This window comes from Arachis ipaensis, chromosome B10 (genome assembly GCF_000816755.2).
Source record: "Arachis ipaensis cultivar K30076 chromosome B10, Araip1.1, whole genome shotgun sequence".
Classification (NCBI taxonomy): Eukaryota; Viridiplantae; Streptophyta; class Magnoliopsida; order Fabales; family Fabaceae; genus Arachis; species Arachis ipaensis.
Genome location: NC_029794.2, coordinates 32281418 through 32300198, shown reverse-complemented (window position 1 = coordinate 32300198; position 18781 = coordinate 32281418). Strand labels below are relative to the sequence as shown.

At 35.2% G+C, this 18781-nt stretch overlaps 1 long non-coding RNA gene across 1 annotated transcript; it reads left to right on the top strand.

The window, feature by feature from the left end:
- LOC110267630 lies at positions 13525-18285 on the top strand. Its single transcript, XR_002355463.1, has 2 exons — positions 13525-14810; positions 14946-18285. It is a non-coding gene; the product is annotated as an uncharacterized LOC110267630 (long non-coding RNA).

The following is an 18781-nucleotide window of genomic DNA, read 5'->3' as shown; positions in this document are numbered from 1 at the left end:
TGTGGTTTTATGGGGATGGAGGAGAGAAGATGGAGTTGATGATTCTCAAAGAGAGAAAGAAAGATGGTGTTGGAGGAATATTTTATTTTTGAGTAAAACTTAACTTAATTTTTGTCTATTTTTATGAAAAATAAAATATTTATTGTTTAAAAAAAAAGATATTTTGGTCTTTAATTTTTTTATTTTAGGATAATATGATTTTTTGTCAAAAAATTTGTTAAATAATAACAAAAATTAATTTTATGGAGATTTTATTTGTAATTTATGGAGGTTTTAAACTCTCACAAACTATTAATAAGATTATTTTTGAAAAATTCTTTCATCGGCGGTGATTAAGTTGATAAAAACTATTGTTGAGAATGATGTCGTAAAAAAAAGTAATTGCAGTACGAAAATCTTTTAAAGAGAAAAAATAACATGGAATAAAAAACAAAATAAGATAGCATATATTTGTATTAGTGATGATGACAGTAGAGGGGATAACGATAATAATAAAATATGGTTACATAGTAGAAGCAGAAGTGATAATGATGAGGATTGATGGTAATAAGTGGCTAAGAGAAGGGGGGAAGGGGGGTTGAATCTTAACTTCCTTTTTCGCAGAATATTACTTTTACCTTTTCAACAAACTTGAGGAGATATTTTCACTTTTGTCTCGTAACAAATTGAGAGACATTTTTCATTTTATCTCATGAGTAACAGAAACAGAAACGAGGTAGAGAAGAAGAAATGATACCAAATATATCCTGATTTAGCTACTAGGTGCAATGTAGCCTACATCCAGTCTCCATCACAATAATGATAGAATTTCACTGTCTTTTTCAATATTACAAACGTCAATTCTTCCCTAGGATCTACCCATCCTATCTGGGACAAATCCAGATTCTAACCCCAATCTGAATTTGACTTGGACTCAAACCAAGCTTTCAACTGCAAAGTGCTAACCCAACTTGTAAGGGAATCCCCACAAGATCATGACTCACAAAAGAAAGATGTACAAAGAAATTCTGAGACATCTATAGCTTTTTCTCTAATTTTGTTCACTGTCTTTTTCCTCTCAATGGCTTTTTCTTACAAACCTCACCATGTTTTCCTTTTACCATGAGACTCAGACAGACAAAACTAAGAAAAAGAAAACTAAATGAACATCATTGAAGGAGAAGAACTCAGGCAGCTTTTGGGTAGCTATGACGCCTATCAGAACTCTGTGCTTTTTCACTTACTCTCGTTGATCTCAACCCTTGGCCGTTCACCCTTAATATAGAAGGAAAAGCTTCTAAGTTTGAAACCGGTTTAACCAACCCAGCAACTTCTTCTCCAACCTTAGAGTAGCAGTGGTTCGAACAGAGAAGAGAGAGAGAGAGAGAAACCAAATCTGTTTGCATGTACCTCTCTCAACCTTTTTCATTCATTTTCTTCAATCTTGGTCATTGATCTTGACTTTGGCCCCAAGAATTGATTCTGACCATTGATGAGCATCTGATCCAAGGTGGCTTCACGTTCTCCATGGTTTCCTTTTCCATGTATGAGAGCTTGGAGCCTTTCTTCTTGATCCTCGATGATGCACAAATGAAGAAACAAACTTTTGTTGAGCTTTGACCAAGGGAGCTTAGCAACTAGACTATAGCCTTTTTTCTTGCTTTGATTTGGCAAAAATCCTTTTGTCTTTTTTCAAATCTAACCTCTGAAATTTCCATTTCTTTCTTTCTTTTTCTTGGATGAGTTTCATAATTTGACTGAAGCAAAAGAGAAGAGAGAAAGAAGAGAGAAAGCTTTTGGTGAAAGCTATGAGGGAAATTAAACTCAATTGAATTCCAAGTCCCAATAAACAAGAAATGAAGACTTTGCAATGTGAATTGGTACTTGGGAAATGTGTCACTTTAACTAGGGGATTAGGTAATTGAAGAGTGAAGACTTTGCAAAGTGAGACCCATTGATTTTGAGATCACCGTATGGACTTTAGGAAGGTTTGGGCTAATTTGATTTTCTTTCTTTTAATATTCAGCCACTATTTTTAAATTAATTTGGTATAGGGCTGATTTTGTTCATTAATTAAATTGGGCTTATTTAGCTTTTAGCCCATTATTGAAAATTAAGTTGCTTCCCTGCACACTTAACCAAAATCATAGCCACTTGATATGAAATGATTTTTTCATAAGGCTTAATTTATTCAAAAGTTAGATTGGGCTTGATTAGCTTTAGCCCAATAGAAAACTAATTTTCTTTCATGCACACTAAACCAAATTCATCAAACAAATAATTGGAAGCAACTAAATAAACACTTAATAATAATTTTAATAATTTTTTAATTTATATTTTAATAATATTTGATCATCATTTCAGTTTTCCAAACTCAACAATCTCCTCCTTGGTGACAAACATTATTAAAACTGAATTGAAGGAGTTAGGTTAGAGAACTTCCCTTTGAAGATTTTGTAAATTTCTTCCCCTTTCTTTCGTTCAATGTGCTCCCCTTAATGTCTGCTCGATTAACAAAATATTCAAGAAAGCAAAAACTCTGTACAAGCTCCAAGGGGTTCCTAAAGGATAAAAATTTCAAGGATTGAAACCTTTAAAACCGAGCCTGATTTATATAGGGGATTACTTATCAAACACCTTAAGAACAAGGGATAGATGTAACCAATAAAACAGAGCATAAATTTTTCAAAACAACCAACACAGGGTGCTTAAAACAGGGCCAAATCAAAACATAAAATAGAACACTGTAACAGGGTACTAAAATAGGACAGCCAATCAAATGAAATAGAATGAAACAACACAGTTTTAATTCAGCCCTTCTTTTTTCTTTTTCTTCCCATTTTGTCATCAAGGAGGGTTACTTGTAATCATAGGAGAGCAAACAATGCAATCCATAATAGTTCATGCATAAAAAAATAGTATCAAATTTTAGTACAGGCATCCAAGTCAAATGAAAAATAGTTCAACTAAGTCAAATTCAAAGAGAGCAAAATAGAAGTGCATTCATCTGTAGCGGCAACAGGGGACAAACTTAGGCATCAGAAGATTCGACATCAGATTCCAGAATATCCTCTTCTTTCTAGGAATGATCCATGTCCTCATCAGTTGAATCCAGATGTTTGATGAACAAACTCACCCTTTCATGGGATTTCAGCCAAGCTTTCTCATTTTGCAAAGCAAGTTTTCTAGCTTCTTTGCTAGATTTCACCATTTGTTTGGACATGGTTGCAAATTCTAAAAGAACCTCTTTGATCATTCCAGAGAAAAGATATTTGTTAGAGTCAGAGGTTCCAGCAGCAGAGAGAAGGCTTTCATCTTCACTTTCAGGTAAAACAGAGGCCTTAGTGCCTTTTACCTTTTTGCCTTTAACATTTTTCGGTACTCCACCTCCTTTGATAGTAGATACTCGATTCTCAACAGGCTCATTACTTAAATCAACATCGAAGTACTCAAACACACAAGTCAGAAACACATCATAGGGCAAGTTACTCTTTTTATCACCTTTTACACAATCCCACATATGTCGAATCATCAAATCAGCAAAAGAGATTGGATCAGAGTTCAGGATGGCATAGAGCACTAGGGTGTCATAGACAATCACCCTCTGATAAGATCCACTCTGTGGCATGATAATGTGAGTAATAATACGGTGTAATAGACCCCTAACAGGTCCAAGGACTTTGTGTGTGAGAGTGATTCCGTCCATTGAAGAAAAATTTTCACAAACTCGAGCCAGGACATCCTAATGGGTGATTCCAACATGGTTGTCCCACTTTTCATACATGAATACCCTGACCCCTATGTCCTCATACTCCAGGGCAGCACTTATGGTTTCATTGCTCAAGGTGAAATGAGTGTTTTTGACAAACGAATGAAGTTCACCTTCGTGAAGAATCAGGTTGGCATAGAATTCACGAACTAAATATGGATAAACCAGTTTTCTAATTTTAAAAATGGGGGACCATTTTAAATCATGAAAGTTGGATTGAAATCAATTCCTTTAACAGAAATGGCTTCAAGATCAACAACAAATGAAGCACACAGTTTTCGGTTTGCCAAAACTTGAGTGTGAAACTCATATATAGGCTGCACAGGATACGAAGCGATAGGGATCATAGAAAGAGTGAGATTTACCATATTTGTTTTTGAAATCCAGTGAGTCTAGGTTGGGGGGCTCTCGGGTATTCTGAAGAATAGAACATCTAGTTCCTCGAGAAGAACGTTGAGAAGGGGCAGAACGTCCAGATGGGTGTGGAGTAGAGAGACGAGGTGGTGAGGAACGTTGTGGATGAGGAGATGGAGGCTTATCCTCTTCATGCATGGGCCCTTTACCTTTCGTTCCTTTTCCTTGGGAGGAAACTGCTTCCTTGCGTGCAGATGAACCCTTTTGGTGAATGACCTTACGCACCATTGATTCAGAAGAATGAGATAAACGAGAAGAAGAGGAGTCTGAATGGATATGAATGTGAGTGTGTGTCTGGGGTTGTTTGGATGAAGAAGTATTTTTGGAGGGGATTTAAATTTGGTTACTCCTTTTTGTGGGTAAATTCTTTCTCATTTTGAAGGAGAAGAAATAGAGAAAAAGAAGATAGAAAGTGGCGAAGAGGAAGGATGGTAGAGAGAGATGAGGTGCCAACCGCCATTAATGTATAGAGGGGGTTTCTCTTTTAAAGCAAAAACAATTAATAAAACAGTTTCAAAACAAATAGAATTTTAAAATTAAATTATGGTAACTGAAAAGACTTGCCATGAAAAGTTGACCTTGATAAGATCTTAAAGAAGAATGATGTGAAAATTCGTGAAAAAAAAAATTTTAAATCAAATAAGTAAATTATGATTTTTAAAATAATGAGCCCATATAACAAAATTTGTCTTACACAAGCCCAAAGAATACTGTAACAGACTTAGGCTTAGAGTACCAGATTTCTTGGACTTGATTAGGCCTTCCTCCTTTTTAAGAGTTCCTCACTTGTCCAGTTTTATTTTCCTGCTGTCTACGAGACAAAAACACACAGAAACTAGAAAATTACCATTTATTCAACAGAATTAAAATCCCTCATTCCCAGATTTGTTCTCAGCATACAAAATCTATCTTCATATAATGGTTTAGTGAAGATATCAGCCAGTTACTCTTCAGATTTTACAAATTGAGTATTAATAGTACCCTTTTGCACATGTTTTCTAATAAAATGATATCTTACTTCAATGTGCTTAGTTCTAGAGTGCAACACAGAATTTTTTGAAATGTTTATTGCACTCATATTGTCACAAAACAGGAGAATACTATCAATTTTCAGTTTGTAATCCTCTAATTGAGTTTTTAACCAAATTAATTGTGAGCAACAAGCAGATACGGAGATATATTCAGCTTCAGCCGTGGATAAAGCAACAATGGCTTGTTTTTTGCTTGACCACATGTTTAGGGAATTTCCAAGAAAGCAACACATTCCCGAAGTGCTTCTTCTATCCACTCGATCTCCCGCATAATCTGCATCACAATACCCTACTACACAAAACTCATTAGATTTAGGATACCATAAGCCAAGATCACATGTGCCTTTTATATATCTAATGATTCTTTTAACGGCCGAAAGATGAGACTCTTTTGGGTGAGATTGAAATCTAGAACATACACCCACACTTTGAATAATGTCCGGCGTGGAGGATGTAAGATATATGAGAGATCCTATCATTCCTCTATACCTTGTTTCATCAACATCTTTGTCATTTTCATTCTTGTCAAGTTTAGTGTTTGGATGCATGGGAGTTCCTATTGGTTTGGAATTTTCTAAACCAAATTTCTTGATTAATTCTTTGGTATATTTCCCTTGGTGAATAAAAATACCACAAGGAGTTTATTTGATTTTAAGACTAAGAAAGAAAGTTAATTCTCCCATTAAACTCGTTTCAAACTCACTAGTCATTAGTTTTCCAAACTCTTCACACAATGATTCATTTGCCGAACCAAATACTATGACATCCACATAAACTTGAACAAGTAAAATATCATCATTAGATGCTTTTATGAATAAAGTAGTATTGGTAGTAACCCTTTGAAATTCATTTTCTAATAAGAAGGCACTAAACCTTTCATACCAAGCTCTTGGAGCTTGTCTAAGGCCATAAAGGGCCTTTGAAAGTTTAAAGACATGATTTGAAAAATTTTTGTTTTCAAAACTAGGGGGTTGGGCTACAAATACTTCTCTATCAATGAAACCATTTAGAAAGGCACATTTAACATCAATTTGGAATATTTTAAAGCCCTTTTGGGCAGCATAGGCAAGAAGCAAACAGATTGCTTCCATTCTTGCTAACGGGGCAAATGACTCATCAAAGTCATTGCCTTCCTCTTGATCTTAACCTTGAGCCACTAGTCTAGCCTTGTTACGAACAACACACCCATCCTCACCCAATTTATTTTTAAAAATTCACTTAGTACCGGTTATCTTTTTATCATTTGTGTATGGTACAAGTGTCCAAACCTCATTTTTCTCAAATTGGATTAGCTCTTCTTCCATGGCTTTTACCCATGAGGGATCTTTAAGAGCTTGCTTTACATTGAGAGGTTCCAATGGGACAAGAAGGCTACGTTGCCTGTTTCCACTTGCTTCTTGCTTGAGGATCTAGTGGTTATTCCTTGTGAAGGATCACCAATGATGAATTTATGAGGGTAATCCTTCAAAAACTTTCATTCACGTGGCTTTTGAGAAGAGACTTTGTCTTGAGTAGTTTCTGATGAGTTCACTGTTCTAGATTCTCCTACTCAGTCAGGAGACAAAATAAAAATGTCTCCTCCAATTTGACGAGCCATTTATGGACTGTCATTTTTCACAGTTGGAACAGATTTGGGATTTGCTTGATTTACTTGAGGACTTGCTTCTGCTTCACTTCCTGCATCATCATCTAAAATTGCACTGAGTATGGAGTTAGCATCACAAAAAGATACATGTATGGACTATTCAATAGTTCTATGTTCTTTAAGGTAAACTCTATAAGTTTTGCTAGTGGTTGAATACCCAACAAACATACTTTCATATGATTTTGGATCAAATTTTCCAAGGTTTTCTTTGTTGTGAAGCACAAAATATTTGCATCCAAAAATATGAAAGTACTTAAGATTAGGGGGAGTTCCTTTCCATAGCTCATAGGAGGTTTTCTTTAAACCTTTCTAATTATGGTTTTATTTAGAATTTAACAAGCTGTATTTACAGCTTCAACCCACAAAAATTTTGGAACATCATTTTCACAAGGTATTACCTTAGTCATTTCTTGAAGACTTCTATTTCTTCTTTCAACAACCCCATTTTGTTGAGGTGTTCTAGGACATAAAAGGTTGTGAGCAATTCTAAATTCATCACAAAATCTTTCAAAATCTTGATTTTCAAATTCATTTTCATGATCGCTTCTTATGTGGGCAATTTTTAAATTCTTTTCATTTTGAATCTTTTTACAAAGAGAAAAAAAGGCATAGAAAGCATCATTTTTATGAGTCAAGAAAAGAACCCATCCATATCTTGAATAATCATCAACCACTACCAAACCATAGTATTTTTCTCCCAAACTTTGAGTTCTAGTGGGACCAAAAAGATCAATATGCAACATTTCTAATGGTCTTTTAGTAGAAATTCCATCTTTGGTTTTAAAAAAGATTTTACTTGTTTGCCTAATTGACAAGCTTCACAAGTAATATTTTTGTCAAATTTAATATTTAGAATTCCTCTAACCAGATTTTTCTTAACAAGCTTAGAAATTTGGTACATGCTAGCATGTCCCAATTTCTTATGCCAAAGCTATTTTTTTATTCAATAAAGGTAAAACATGTTATTTTTTGATCTTTTAAGTCCTCTAGAGTAAGTCCATACACATTGTTGCATCTTTTTACCTCAAATAAAATATCACCCGATTTTTCACAAACAACCAAGCAATCCAATTTTCTAAAAATAACCAAATATCCAAGATCACACAATTGGCTAATGCTCAGTAGGTTGTGTTTCAATCCATTAACAAGTAAAACATCATTTATGAAGGAAGAGAAGTTCTTACCAACTTTACCTATGGCCACTATTTTTTCTTTACTGTTATCACCGAAAGTTATAAATCCTCCATCATACTCATCAAGCTTGATGAAGAATGTAGCCTTTCCGGTCATATGCCTAGAGCATCTGCTATCCATATACCACATGTTGTCTTTTCTACTCTTGGATGCTAGGCAAACCTACAAAAAATACTCAAGTGACCTTAGGTATCCAAATCTTTTTGGATTCTTTAATGTTAAACCATCTTCTTTGGTCAAGACCATTGTAGTTGCCTACTACCTTGTACACTTTGTCTCAAATCATTCTCTCACTCATGAAACATTGAATTGAAAAATGCCCATTCTGATTGCATAGTCTACAAAATCTTTTAGGTTGCTGATTTTTTAAACTTGTTGGATTTTGAAATCGTATGTCATTCGAGGTAGAAGCCATATTGGAAAAAGGGGATTTTTCAATAAACTTGTCAGATTTCTTGTGAAAATCCAAACTAGCTTTATCACAGAGAGGTTTTTGACTAGCCAAAAGTTGATTCAAATTTTTAAAACTTTGAGCAAAGTTAGCTAGGTCCTCGTTTAGGCTTTTTAGCTCTTTATGCAACCTTTCATTTTCCTTAAAACAATTTAGATATGTAATCCCAGAATGTTGTTTCTCACAGCCTTTAATTTCAGCCTTTAACTGCCTGTTTTCTTCAACAAGATCAACAGCGATTTCAGTTTCCCTTAATTTATCTTTGAGAAAACTATTTTCTACCTTTAGAATGGTATTTTGAGATTCAAGTTCATATTTTTTATTTAAGATGAAGGTTTTCAGTAGTAGGTTCAATGAAACGTACCTCTTCAGTTTGATCGGCCATGAGGCAGGTTTGGGGTTTAGTCTTAGATTCATCCTCATCTTCAGAGTCATTCTCCAAGTCTTCCCAAGATGCCATGAGTCTTTTCTTTTTTTTTCCTTTTTGGCTTGTCCTCTTTCTTCAGTTTTGGACAGTCAAACTTGTAGTGCCCAACTTCTCTGCAGTTGTGGCAAATGACCTTGCTTAAATCCTTTTTTTGTTTCCTTGAATTACCTCCTTTGTTTCGTTCCTTTTACTTCATCATTCTCCTGAATTTCTTAGCAAGCAAAACAAAATTATTGTCAGATAAATTATCACTGGATTCATCATCCAAAGGTTCAGTGACAAATTTGAGAGCAACTCCTTTCTTTTTTGTATCCCTTTTTAAATAAGTATTTTCAAAAGCAAGTAAATTTTCTCTCAGATCATCATAGGTCATTTCATCAATGCCACTACTCTCAGCTATTACTATAGCCTTGGTTTTTCACTCTTTAGTGAGACATCTCAATATTTTTCTCACAAGCACAGATTCTGAATGTTTGGTTCCCATAGCATCTAAGCCAGTGATGATAACGTTGAATCTTTCAAACATTTCATCAATTGTTTTTCCTTTCTTCATTGAGAACAATTCATACTCTCTGTTTAGCATGTCTATTCTGGTTCTTTTGACTTGGTTGTGCCTTCATGAGTAACTTAAAACTCGTCCCAGATTTTCTTTGCTGTTGTGCATCTTGATACCCGTCAGTATTCCTCGAAGCTGATAGCACAATTAAGCAGGTTGACAGCTTTGGCGTTGAGCTCTATTTTCTTCCTGTCATCATCATTCCAATCAGCCTCAGCCTTAGAAACAATCACACCATCAGCTCCTGTTGTGGTTAGGACTTGTGGGCCTTCCAAAATTATCTTCCAGACTCTGTAATCCACAGATTGAACAAAAATCTTCATTCTCTCCTTCCAGTAGCTATAGTTCTTTCCATTGAAGAACGGAGGTCTTTTGCTTGATTGTCCTTCTGTTAGAGTATAGGCTACCACATTAGAACCACTGTTATTCTCCATCAGGATCTTTTCTCCATCAGGATCTTTTCTCCAAGCTGCAAAGCTTGATCTCTTTGAGACCAAGCTCTGATACCAATTGATGGTAATCAGTGGCTAAGAGAATGGGGGTTGAATCTTAGCTTCCTTTTTTATAGAATATTACTTTTACCTTTTCAACAAACTTCAGGAGATATTTTCACTTTTGTCTCGTAACAAGTTGAGAGACATTTTTTATTTTGTCTCCTGAGTAACAGAAATAGAAACGAGGCAGAGAAGAAGAAATGGCACCAGATATATTCTGGTTTAGCTATTAGGTGCAATGTAGCCTACATCCAGTCTTTATCACAACAATGATGGAATTTCACTATCTTTTTCAATATTACAAACGCCAATTCTTCCCTAAGATCTACCCAATCCTATTTGGGACAAATCCAGATTCTAACCCTAATCTGAATTTGACTTGGACTCAAACCAAGCTTTCAATTGCAAAGTGCTAACCCAACTTGCAAGAAAATTCTCACAGGATCATGACTCACAACAGAAAGATGTACAAAGAAACTTTGAGACATCTATGGCTTTTTCTCTAATTTTGCTCACTGCTTTTTTCCTCTCAATGGCTTTTTCTTACAAACCTCACCATATTTTCCTTTTACCATGAGACTTGGACAGACAAAACTAAGAAAAAAAAAACTAAATGAACATCATTGAATGAGAAGAACTCAGGCAGCTTTTGGGTAGCTATGAGAACTCTGTGCTTTTTCACTTACTCTCGTTGATCTCAACCCTTGGCCATTCACCCTTAACATAAAAGGGGAAGCTTCCAAGGTTGAAACCGGTTTAACCAACCCAACAACTTCTTCTCCAACCTTAGAGTAGCAGCGGTTCGAACAGAGAAGAGAGAGAAAGAGAAACCGAATTTGTTTGCATGTACCTCTCTCAATCTTTTTCATTCATTTTCTTCAATCTTGGCCATTGATCTTGACTTTGGCCCCAAGAATTGATTCTGAGCATTGATGAGCATCTGATCCAATGTGGCTTCACGTTTTCCATGTTTTCCTTTTCTATGTATGAGAGCTTGGAGCTTTTCTTCTTGATCCTCAGTAATGCATAAATGAATAAACAAACTTTTGTTGAGCTTTGACCAAGGCAGTTTAGTAACTAGACCATAGCATTTTCTTTACTTTGATTTGGCAAAAATCCTTTTGCCTTTCTTCAAATTTAACCTCTGAAGTTTCCATTTCTTTCTTTCTTTTTCTTGGATGAGTTTTAGGATTTGACCGAAGCAAGAGAGAGGAGAAAGAGAAGAGAGAAAGCTTTCGGTGAAAGCTATCAGGGAAATTAAACTCAATTGAATTCCAAGTCCCAGTAACCAAGAAATGAAGACTTTGCAATGTGAGTTGGTACTTGAAAAATGTGTCACTTTAACTAGGGGATTAGGTAACCGAAGAGTGAAGACTTTACAAAGTGAGACCCATTGATTTTGAGATCACCATATGGGCTTTAGGAAGCTTTGGGCCAATTTGATTTTCTTCCTTTTAATGTTCAGCCACTATTTTTGAATTAATTTGGTACAAGGCTGATTTTGTTCATTGATCAAATTCGGCTTGTTTAGCTTTTGGCCCATTATTGAAAACTAAGTTGCTTCCCTGCACACTTAACTAAAATCATCAAACAACCTATTGTAAATAATCAAATGAACACTTAATAATAATTTTAATAATTTCTAATTTATATTTTAATAATGTTTGATCATCATTTCAGTTTTTCAAACTCAACAAGGATGAAGAAGGTAGTGATTGTAATGGTCATAGTTGGTTATATTGTTGAAAAGAACTTTGTGAGGGTTTAAAACCTGCACAAATTACAATAAAACTCCCATAAATCTAATTTTCGTTACTATTTAACATATTTTTTAACAGAGAATTCGTATTGTTCTAAAATAAAAAGATTGAAGATCGAAGAGTTCCTTTTTTTTGGGACAAGGGACGTCTTATCCTTCGTAAAAATGGATATACAAGGTTGAGTCTTTACTCTTCATTTTTTATTTTTTTTCTTTTGTCATTTTCATATGTCTATGTATTTTGTTCATTCTCACCGAACACGAGATAGGAACAATTTCTAAATTCTATCTATAACCAAATACTAATCAGAAATAACAAAAACATTTTGGGTCTCTTCTACTATATTTTTAGCACGTACCAATGACACTCCTCATATCTTTTACTATAATTTGCATAAAATCTGTCTCGCTCTTATTCGTAAGTAGTGAAAAGTTGAACTCTAACTCATTCTCGTCTCTGCGGGTATCCGTTCCGTTCGTATAATTATTAAAATTCAACAAATAAAACTAAATTTTAAAATTTATATTGTTGATAGTATTTGATGGATATCAGTGGCTTAGAGGAGGGGAGGTTGAATCTAGGCCTCTTTTTTACTTTTTCTTGTTTTTACTTCAGACTAGATGAAACTTTAGAGAATCTGCTAAGTCTGCTTTTGTTGAAAGCTCAGGAGACACTTTTATTTTCTCTCTTGTCGATAGAGGAGCCAAAACAAAATTTTATGAGAGCAAAGTTGTTGTAACGTCTTGCCGGTTAGAATAAATAGGAGACAATTTTATTTTGTCTCTTGTCGATAGAGGAGTCAAAACAAAATTGTATGAGAGCAAAGTTGTTGTGACGTTTTGCTGGTTAGAATGAGTAGGAGACAATTTTATTTTTTCTCTTAGAAAATAAAATCAGAATCAACATAGAGAAAGAAAAGTGACATAGTTATATATCCTAGTTCAACCACCACGTGCAATGTAACCTACATCTAGTCTCCCCCACAACAGTGGTAAAATTTTCACTATCTTTCAAAGATTACAAACACCAATTTTCTTAGGATTCAACCCAATCCTATCTGGGACAAACCCAACTTCTACCCAAACTAGATTTGACTAGGTTCACTCCCTAGATTTTCAAACACTAAGTGCCTACCCAACTTAGCAAGGGAATCCCTTCAGGATAATGAAAACAAAACAGAAAAACATATAAAGAATTTCTGAAATAATTATTTGGCTTTTCTCCAAGTCTAATTCTTTTTGTCTTTTTTTTTTTCAATGGCTTTTTCTTAATTCCTCAAATTAATGCCTTTTTTCATTAAAACAAAAAAGATAAAATTGAGAAAGCAGAATATTGAATAGAGAACCATGAAGGAGAAGAAGGAATAGCTTTGTAAGCTATGGAAACCCTAACTTTGTTCTCTCACTCCTTGAATCAATCTCAGGCCGTTTAACCCTTTAATAAAGGAGTAAAACTTCTAAAGTTTGAAATTTAGTTTCAGCAATTTTAAATTCTTCTTCCCCAATTCAACAGCAGTGGCACAGAAGAGAGATAGAGTAACAACAGTGATTAAACCATACATGCATCCATACCTGTTATCTTCTCTTTCATCCTTTTTCAAATATTTTCAAGGATCTAAACCATTTATTTGTGCTTTGGCTATAAGTTTCTTTCTTGTTCATTGATCTGTAACAAAGCTCCATAATTAACAAATTAATCCTACACACTTGAGCTTTTAACCTAATAGTTAATGTTTGGTCATCATCAATTAATTGTTATTATTTCTTCAAACCAAATAGTATTCATTTGCTAAGTTAGAGAAACTGTATTATTTATATGCTATGTTTGTTAGGAAATTAGCTGAGTTTGTAGTAGATAATTGGTTAGACAAGAATTGTACATAAGCTTAGTAGATGATGTAATTGTAGTTAGTTACTTAGTTTTAATTGAGCCATTACTATTTCAGAAAGCTCTTTTTCTCTTTTCACTTTCTCTCACCCTTTCTGTTACGTTCTTCACCATCTCTTACTTGATTCATTGTTAAGCTCACCAAATGAATTCGGAACACAGGTTTTTCTAATGGTGTGGTGAGCGTGGAGTCATGGTGTAGAGATCGAGCTTCATTCGCTAGGTTTTTCATTTCTCGCTCAATGAATCGACGTAATATTTTATTCTTGCTAAAATTGATGGCAAATCAAGTGGAGCGAGTTCAAATGCAATAGTTGAAGAATTAGATCTTCAAACATTGGCTCAATTGATAGCTCAAATCAACGTGATTCAAGCCTCTGCATTGAAGGTTCCTGTGAATCCGAATCTAGATCCTTCAAGTGAGTTCTACCATCATCCAGGAGAGAGTTCATGTACTCCTCTAATTACTAGTTTGTTAGATCATCACAACTATGATTCATGGTCTAGAGCAATATTGAGAGCTATTAAAGGAAAGAACAAAATCAGTTTTATTGATGGTTCACTTCTTAAACCAAAGGGATCCTAACTTTAATGCATGGGATAAGTACCTTTGTGCTTTCTTGGTTGAATTTGTCATTGAATGCTGAAATTGCTCAAAGTGTCATGTGGATTAGTGTTGTATCTAATTTGTGGCAAGATTTGAAGATTAGGTTTCATCAAGGAGATAAATATCGAATTACAGAATTAGATGAAGAACTCTTTTCTATGAAGCAAGGAGAGCTCAACGTCATCTCTTATTTTACGAAATTGAAGGCGGTTTGGGAGGAAATGGAGAATTTTCGACCTATTCCAAATTGTTAGTGTGCTATCGAATGCTCTTGTTTGAGAATAATCAGAGACTATAGGCATAATACGTATGTTGTAAGATTTTTCAGAAGACTGAATGATCAATATAGCATCGTCAAGTCATAGTCTCATAGATAATGCTTATGGATCCCTTGCCTAATATTGAAGATCTGTTTGCTAAATTATAACAGCAAGAGAGACAACTACTTAACATGGATATTGTGGACTCCAAAGCACTGTTTAGTGCATTTGATCAACGAGAGAACCGACTGAACCGTGCCAATTTTGCCGATGGCCAAGCTCAAAGAGGAAGGGGTCGAGGCAGAGGCAATATAGGCAGAGGCAATGGCAGAAGAGGTAGAGAAAATTCATCCAAGCTCTGTTCTTATTGTGGCAAAACTGGCCACTTAGTGGATGTTTGTTATAAGCATGGTTATCCATCACATATGAAGTAGCAATTTAATTTTAATATTATCAACAATGTCACTGCAGCTGTTGAGAATGATGAAGACAGCAGTACTGTTAGCTTGTACAAAGAAAATGCTGAGGGACCAAGTACAAACTTCACTCCTGAGCAAAAGGAGGCACTGCTGGCTCTGTTGCAGCAACATGAAGCAAAAATTCAACCAATTCATAGTGTGAACTAAGCGGTTACAGATCAAGGTAAAAGAGCATGCATGATTTCCTCGAAAGGTGGTACTCAATAGATTATCAATTCAGGGGCTACGACTCATGTCACATATTGCATCAATGCATTTCAATGCTATAAAAATATAAAATCAGTAAGAGTTAAACTCCCAAATAAACAAGTTGCCATATCATACATCTCGGGAATAGTCATTTTTTCTTCAACATTACATATTATTAATGTCTTGTACATACCAGATTTTCTGTATAATCTCATGTCTGTGTCACAACTTATTGATTCTCTAGATTGTAAATTTATTTTTAATAAACTTGGTTGCAAGATATAGGATCCGACTACTTTGAAGATAATTGGAGCAGCTAGTAAGAATCTCGGATTATATACAATGGAATCTAAACAGCTTCCCTACATACGCACTTTAGGCATGAATAATATAGCTCTAAATGTAGACTCTAGTCATGATTTAGATATAAACTCATGTAGTATGCATAGAACTGTGATAGGGGATACCTCAGCCAAGTTATGACATTATAGATTAGGTCATGTTCCTTATGATAAGCTAGAAAGCATGCAACAATTGTACACAGATTTTCAAGATTTGAATAAAGTTCGAGTTAAAGAAACTTGTGATTCATGTCATTATGCTAAACAACAATGATTCCAAACAACACTTCACATACACATGCATATTTTGATTTGTTGCATATGGATATTAGGGGACCGATTGTTGTTCCCTCAGTTAGTGGCTATAAGTATTTTCTCACTATTGTGGATGACTATAGTCAATTCACTTGGATTTTTTGCATGAAAGCAAAGTCAGACTCTAGTGCACTTATATAAAACTTCATACAATTGGTTTAAACTCAGTTTAATAAAACAGTTAAGTGCATTAGATCCAACAACAGAAAAGAGTTCCAACTAACTCAATTTTATACTTCTAAAGGCATATTGCATCAAACTTCATGCGTAGAAACTCCACAACAAAATGGAATTGTAGAAAGGAAGCGCCAACATCTTTTAGAAGTGACTCAGGCTATACTCTTTCATTCCTCAATTCCATTGTGTTATTGGAATTTTGCAGCATCCTATGCAGTCTACATTATCAATAGGCTGCCCACACCCGCTTTACACAACAAAAGTTCATTTGAAAAATTGCATAATTCTCTACCACATTTTCAAAACATTATAGTCTTTGATTGTTTGGTCTATATTTCCACTTTAATTGCGCATCAAAAAAAGCTTGATAAATGCGCTAAGAAAGGAGTTTTCCGAGGTTATATACCAGGAACAAAAGGTTTTGTTGTTTTGGATTTACAGAGCAAGCAGTTGAGTGTATCTAGAAATGCTATTTTCTATGAAAATATTTTTCCTTTCTCAAAAGACACTAATTTTCAGCTTGTTGCACCTTCACAAATCCTTACTTCATTTCATCCTCATTACAACACTTGCAAATATGATGAGCTGTATTTTTCTCATACATCTACTCTTGGAACGTCACTAAATTCATCATAATCTCAGGCACAATCTTCTAGTATTATACCAGAAAATTACTTATCTCCTTTGAATCACACCTTTTCTCACATAAACACTCAGCACACCCTTTCAAAGATCTAAAAGACTTCGGAGGCGACTGCCACATTTACGAGATTACTATTGTATGCAATCTTCTCATGTTTCTGCTACTTCTAACTCTTCTTTAAGGTATCCAATATCACATTATATCTCATATGACAACTTGTCTTATGCATATCAAGAATTTGCATTAGTTGTATCATCAATGACTGAACTGACACACTATGATGAGGCAATTGCACATGCTTGCTAGAGAGATGCCATCTCTACCGAATTGCATGCCTTGGATGTGAATAAGACTTGGAAACTCACTATTATACCCGCTGGCAAGAAGGCTATTGGGTGTAAGTGGGTATTCAAAATTAAATACAACTCGGATGGGAGTATTGAGTGACATAAATCCAAACTCGTTGCTAAGGGTTATACCCAGATTTCAGGATTTGATTTCTTTGATATATAGAGACTTGTGGCAAATATGGTGACACTGCGTATTCTTTTGTGTTTGGCTGCAACCTAGCGATGGTACCTCCACCAATTGGACGTTTACACCGCCTTTCCTTCACGGTGAGCTTGATGAGGGTGTTTACATGTAGCTGCCACCAGGTTTAGATGTTTCCACTGCTGGTCTGATCTGTAAATTGCAAAAGTCACTTTATGGTCTCAAGCAAGCGAGCAAACAATGGAATGCCCGACTCACAGTTGTGCTCATTCAGCTTGGTTACACTCAATCCAAGTATGATTACTCACTCTTCACTAAGTTCTACAGGGCTGAAGTTACTATGGTTCTAGTCTACATTGATGATTTGATTTTGACAAAAAATTGTATACGAAAAATCGATTCTTTCAAGCAACAACTGGATGATGCCTTCAAGATCAAAGATATAGGGGAACTTAAGTACTTCTTAGGTTTTGAAATTGCTCAAAGCCACAAGGGCATTGCTGTTAATCAGAGAAAATATGTCTTAGATCTTAATGCCAAGTCAGTTACCACTCCCATGGACTATTCGATCAAGCTTGGAAAAGACTCGGGTCTAGCTTATAAGGATCTCTCAGCTTATCACAGACTCATTGATAGATTGGTCTATCTCACTAGTACTAGACCGAACATTTTCTTTACCATTGAAAAACTCAGTCAGTACTTGGATTATATTGCCCAACACTAGCACATCATCAAACTGGCATGAGGATGTTTAAATACCTCAAATTCTCACCTGCCACAGGTTTGTTCTTTTCAGCCACTTTTGATTTGTCATTATTTGGCTACTCGGACGCTGCTTGGGCTTCATGTCCAGATATATACTCGCCGATCAATCTCTAGTTATTGCTTTTATCTTGGCACTTCACTCGTCTCCTGGAAGGGCAAGAAACAACCCACCGTTGTTCGTTCTTTTTCGGAGACTGAATATCAGGCTCTTACACTAGCAGTTTGTGAAGCTCAATGGTTTTCCTTCATTCTCAAGAATTTTGGTTTTTCACATTCCAAGCCCTTTCCTTTGTATTGTGACAGTCGTTCTGCCATGTACATTACTGCCAACCCCGTATTTTACGAGAACAAAACACATTGAAATTGATTGTCATGTAATAAGAGAACGGGTTCAATCTTGCTTGGTGAAATTGCTACAAGTCTCTACCGGTGAGCAGTATGTTGAATTTCTTACAAAATCCCTCTCTCCAACTTTGTTCTCCAAGTGTTTCAACCAGTAGGTTTGCTAGACATCTGCAACAATAAGTCCCTTATGCAGGGGCCATGTTCTTAGTCCTTCTTTCTTCTTCTTTTGAACACATACAATAGAGATTGATAAGAACACTGAGTTTATCAAAGTAGTTTTTTTTTTCTTTGCACAAATTCAATATTTTCAATCAAGGGGATCGGGAGGAAGAAGATCCCAAGTTCTTTACTTCCTAAAACCCATACAATAGAGTTTGATGAGTAAATTACTTTGGTCAATCTTTCCTTGACTAATGTAGTGTATTAATGAGGTTAGGAAGAAAGAACTTTGGATGGTGAATTTTATTGGGTTGCTTTGGTTCCATAGCAAGTTGGCATGAGTGTATCATCACCAACTTGAGGGACTATGTTTATAGTATTTATTTGCTAAGTTGGAGAATC